This window comes from Myotis davidii, unplaced genomic scaffold (assembly GCF_000327345.1).
Source record: "Myotis davidii unplaced genomic scaffold, ASM32734v1 scaffold43, whole genome shotgun sequence".
NCBI classification, from domain to species: Eukaryota; Metazoa; Chordata; class Mammalia; order Chiroptera; family Vespertilionidae; genus Myotis; species Myotis davidii.
Window position 1 is genome coordinate 463,007 of NW_006294590.1, and position 5,023 is coordinate 468,029.

The following is a 5,023-nucleotide window of genomic DNA, read 5'->3' on the forward strand; positions in this document are numbered from 1 at the left end:
ATGCTGTGGAGCCCATGCAACGCGCAGCCCCTGGTAAGAGCTGGGGGCCGGGCACACGGACCCAGGACCCCCGCCTTCTCTCTGGCCCATGGGGCTTCCCTCCGCTGCGGGGTCTCCTCATCCAGCAGGGTCCCTCTGCCCCCGCCCTGCCCTCCAGGCCTCGGCCACGGGCATCACTTGCCCGGGTCTGTTCCCCCTGCACATCCCTACCTTCCTCTTTTGTCTCTGCCTTGCCCGCACCTCATGGGCCGAGCTCCAGCCCTCCCCATGCCCGAGGGTTCCGCTGGCTTCCCGCTGGAGCCTGCCCGATGGTGCCTGTGGGAAGGGAGCCCTCCGCTGGGAGCAGGCGCCTCCTGGGCAGCCAAGGACTCCTGGCCCCAGAGTCCCCGCTGCTGCTGGTGCTCACCTCTGCCCCACGCATGCTACTGGGTCCCCAAAGGGGAGGGCTGTGTGCATGGGCCCCAGAGCCTGGAGGGAACACCTCTGTCTCACTCTGATGTGTTTCCTAACCCCCTGGAGTTGCCCACTCACCACGTACAGGAGGCCTGGGGGACAGGAGCCGGGAGGGGGGGCCACGGGGGGGAGGCCTTCCCAGCCCGGCCCAAGCCGTGCCCGGATTTGAGGCCTCCTCTAACTCCCCAGCCCACAGAGGGCCTGACCCCTACACCTGGGTGTCCATGTGGGCTTGGTCGCTCCCTTTTTTAAAAATATATATATATTTTTATTGATTTCAAAGAGGAAGGGAGAGGAAGAGGGAGATAGAAACATCCATGATGAGAGGGAATCATGGATCAGCTGCCTCCTGCAGGCCCCCCACTGGGGATTAAGCCTGCAACCCCAGCCTGTGCCCTGACCAGTAATCGAACCGTGGCCTCCTGGTTCACAGGTCGATGCTCAACCCCTGAGCCACGCTGGTCGGTCTGGTCCCTCCCTTTTAGACGGGCAGGGTCTCTGAGTGCTTGGCTGCCCCTCTCCCCACCCCACAGCAGGGTGTCCACGATGTGGAAAGGCTGAGGCAGGGGGAGCACCCCCTTTATTAGGGGGTCTGCACAGCTTGCTGGGCCGACCAGCCTCTGCTGAGCCCCTCCTCCTTCCATCCCCTCGACCCCAGGCTGAGTACCGGACGCCTGGGTCCTGGGGGACCTCCGGGGCCTCCATCACCCCATCCCATGTGCTGGGAGCACCACCAGGCGGGTAGCAGGAGCCAGGCTGGGGCAAGCCACCTGGTGCTGCAGACCTGGGCTCGGACCCTGGTCCAGCAGCCACACAGTCCAGGTGCCTGTTCCTGGGCTGTGATGGAGTGAGTGACAGGAGGATGCGTGGCAGAGTGAGCTCCCAGGCCAGCTGTAAAGGCCTGGCACCGAATTCCCAGAGGGATGCAGGAAAATCCGGGGGCCAGGGGCAGGGGTTGGCCTTGGGCAAGCCACTTTGCCTCAGTTTCCTTCTCAGTAGGATGGGAATCACACCCAGAACTGTCTGACACCTGCTAAGGTCAGCTTGGTCAGGGGCCAGGCCAGAGTGAGGCCTCGAGGAGTGAATAGCGGGTCATACGGAGCGTGCGGCTTGGCGTGGGGAGTGTCTGCTGCCCTCGGCTGGACTGGCCTCCAAGGTTGGGACCACGATGGAGACGAGGGGGTCGGCCCACAGGGCGGGGTGTCAGGCTTCCGTCTCTTTCCAAGACAAGCCTGGTGCTCCCCCAGGACTGTCCCCGCCTCTCCGCATCAGCCTGGGAGGGACCCTGGGGGCATGAGGGGGGCTGTGGCTGGCCTCCCCTTACCAGCTCGGGGTCTTCTTGGGGGGCAGGCTGGCCCCTCGCTACCGCCTGGAGTGAGGGGTGAGGTGGTAGATGAGAGTCCTGAGGGGGGACAGCGCTGTGAGGGTGAGGCCACATCCTCCCACCCCTCAGGGCCCTGGGGATCCAAGTGTGTGGGAGAGCACAGCCATTCGTCATGGAGCCCTGAGCTGCCCACCGGTCTCCCCTGCCCACCCCGACCCGGCCATGGCCTGGCACCAAGCCCGGGAGGCTGCCCGCCGGAGCTGAGCAGGCTGGTCTGAGGCCCGCAGTGCCCGGCGGGAGGAAGCCCGGACAATGGGCCCTTGTTCCCTGTCCTCAGGCCCCGGGCCAGCATCTCAGGCTATCAGCCGGCTTGCTGCCCACCTTCCGTGCTCCCCAGGGACTGTCCCAGGGGAGGCAGGACCAGCCCCTCCAGGGAGCCCCGCTCCCCTGACGCCACGCCCAGAGGCTAGAAACGAGCCAGGTCAGCACACTCTGCTCCCCCTCTCTCTCCCTGGAGCCGCGTCTGTGGGGCCAGGCCGGGGTCTGAGCTGCCCGCGCTGGAGGGGGGTTAACATGGTGCAGGACGCCCCTGCAGAGGCCCAGCGTGGGCAGAGACGGGTGCCCTGCTTCCCGATGCTGGCACTGGGCACGCTCCCACCCACGAGTTCTCTATCAGCTCTGTCCCAGCGTGCGCACACGGCGCTGCCAGCCCCAGGGGTCACTGCAAAGGCTCAAGGCCACCTCCGCCTCCTTGGTGATGGCTGCGTAGAGACCTGGGAGTTCTGGAGCTGGCAGGCCCAGTTTCACGCGGGACTCACTGGGATTAAGGGGTGGGGGTGGGGCCGGCCATAGGCTGTCAGGAGCCTGGCACCTCCTATGCTCATGGTGGGATGTCGGCAGGAGCCCTCAGAGCCGGGTTCTGGGAAGACGGGGTGCATGCGCGGGGGGGTGAGGGGGGGCTGCTGGTAGCAGGTGGAGAGAACCAGGAGGAGGGGCCTGCCTATGGCTCTCGGTGCTGCGGGAAGCAGTGAGCCCTTGTCCCCAAGGGAATCCCTGCAGGAAGGGGACCTGAGGATGGGGAGGGCGTCTCTCCCGGTCCAGGAGCGGAGGCTGGGAGTTGGGGTCAGGAGCTTCTGTGTCCCGCCCACAGCGTCCCATACAACTGCCTGCCAGGTCTCAGGGCCTGGGGCACGGCGCTTGCCTCAGGCCGACCCAGCACGTGCCTTTTCAGGGCTGAAAAACAGCCTAACACCCTGAAACTGGCACCGGGTCCAGAGGGGGCACTGACCTGCCCAAGGCCCGGCAGCAAGCCCATGAGGCCCGGGCTCCTTGCCCCCAGCCCCGGCCTCCCCTGCCCCCTGCCAATCAAACCACCTCGCCCGAGGTTCTTGCCCACCGGCCTCACTCTCTTGGGGCACTGCAGGTCCCGGGCCAGGGTCACGCGCAGGTCGTGGGAGATGGGATCCACCAGATCGAGGGTGCCACGTTCCCATAGAGGGTGGCGGTGAGGAGGGTCCCCTCGAGGCCCAGGTCCTGTGGGTGGTGAACAGTTGAGTGAGCCAGGAGTCGGGCCACCCTTGTCCTTGTCTGGGCCCCCTCCCGGCCAGCAGAGCCCCTCCCATCCACTCCCCCTCTCCATCTCTCTCCCTAAGCCTTGCTGTCCAGGGCCAGTGGGCCTTTTAAAAATATACTTTTATGGATTTCAGAGAGCAAGAGAGAGGGTGAGAGAGAGAGAAACATCAATGAGAGAGAATCATTGATTGACTGGCTGCCTCTTGCACGCCCCACACTGGGGATCGAGCCTGCAACCCGGGCACGTGCCCTTGACTGGCACTGAACCCATGACCCTTTAGTCTGCAGGCGGACGCTCTATCCATTGAGCCACACCGGCTAGGGTGACTTTTAATCTTTAACCTCATCCTCAGCAACAATACATGTGCAAGAAATCTAGACGCAGCAGGGAGATAAGCAGGTCCCAGGGCCCTTAGTCGGCTCCCTGGAGGTGAAACACCACGCTGGGGTTGGGCTTGTCTGGGAGATCCTTTGGGGGCTCCTCGGATGACCCCCAAAGGCCACTGTCTTCCAATTCTCTCAGGGCCCTTTGCCTCTTTCACCTCTTCAGCTCAGACTGGGTGTGTTCGTCTGTCCTGAAGCTGCCCGTGCCCCCGCTCAGTAAGATATGTCACCATCCCCATCTTCTCAGGGGCCTGGCATCTCCCTCCGGGGCCCACCAGCTTCCTTGTTTCGTCTCCAAGTCTCTCCTCCCTGCACAGACCTGCCGTCCAGGCGCCTGGCCTCCTGTTACTCACCCAGGGCTACGTCTTTCATTAGAGGGTCCGGTGAGAGGAGAGGCGGGCAAGCTGGTGGGGCAGGCACAGGGCGGAGGGGCCTCAGAACCCACGTGGGTCCCCCCAGCCGAGGGTGATCTGTTTGATGCATAAGCCCCGGGGCACAGAGGCAGAGGGGACAGGAGGGAACGCCCAAGGCCTCAACTGCCGAGTTCCTGTGGGTTATGGGGCAGGACAGGCCTCTCACTGCACCTCAAATCCCAGCCTCTTGGACACGAGGGGGCAACCTAGCTGTTTCCCAGAATGCCCAGCTGTGCCTGGGGTCCAAGTGCCGTCCCAGGTGGAAATCTGTGCCTCTGGAGAGTTTGGCTGATTCACCTCGCGGCTCTGCCGTTTACATTTTAAACACCGTTCACGCTCGCGTCCCAGATGCCAGCTGGGTTGGGTGGGGGTGGCCCATGAGCCTGGACTGACCCAGACAGGGCCCCAGACCGCAGCCTGCTTTCTGCTGGTCTGGACAGCTCCTCTTAAAGGGCCAGGCGCTCCCTTCCACCCAGGGAGGAGTGCAGCAGGAGAGGCGGGGCTGGGAGGCTGGAAGCGAGGCCGTGGCCTTGGCTGGTGCCCAGGCTGCCCTGGCTCACCACTGTCCTCCACGCCCACCTGGCTCCCACCTCCATCACCCACGTGCAGGCCAAAGACACACGGGGCTGGTTTCGGCTCACGGCAGGGGGCAGGGGTAGGGATGTGGGCAGAGAGGCAGGGCGATGCCTAGTGGTGATGCTGGGACCGGAACCAGGACTAGGGCAACCCCAGGCTTGGGTCTGGGACTCAGGTTCCTGGTGTGTGTGTGTGTGGGGGGGGGGGGGTAGGGGCTATCAGGTAGGCAGGCAGGTGAGTAGTTAGGAGCCAGCGGTCCCGGATTGTGAGCGGGATGTTTGACTGCCAGGTGAGGCCCCTT

At 64.5% G+C, this 5,023-nt stretch overlaps 1 protein-coding gene across 1 annotated transcript in view; it reads left to right on the forward strand.

Annotated features, from left to right (window-relative positions):
- Positions 1 to 5,023, forward strand: part of LOC107183925 — an 18,669-nt gene that overhangs the window by 1,168 nt on the left and 12,478 nt on the right. The gene's annotated exons all lie outside the window — the stretch shown is intronic.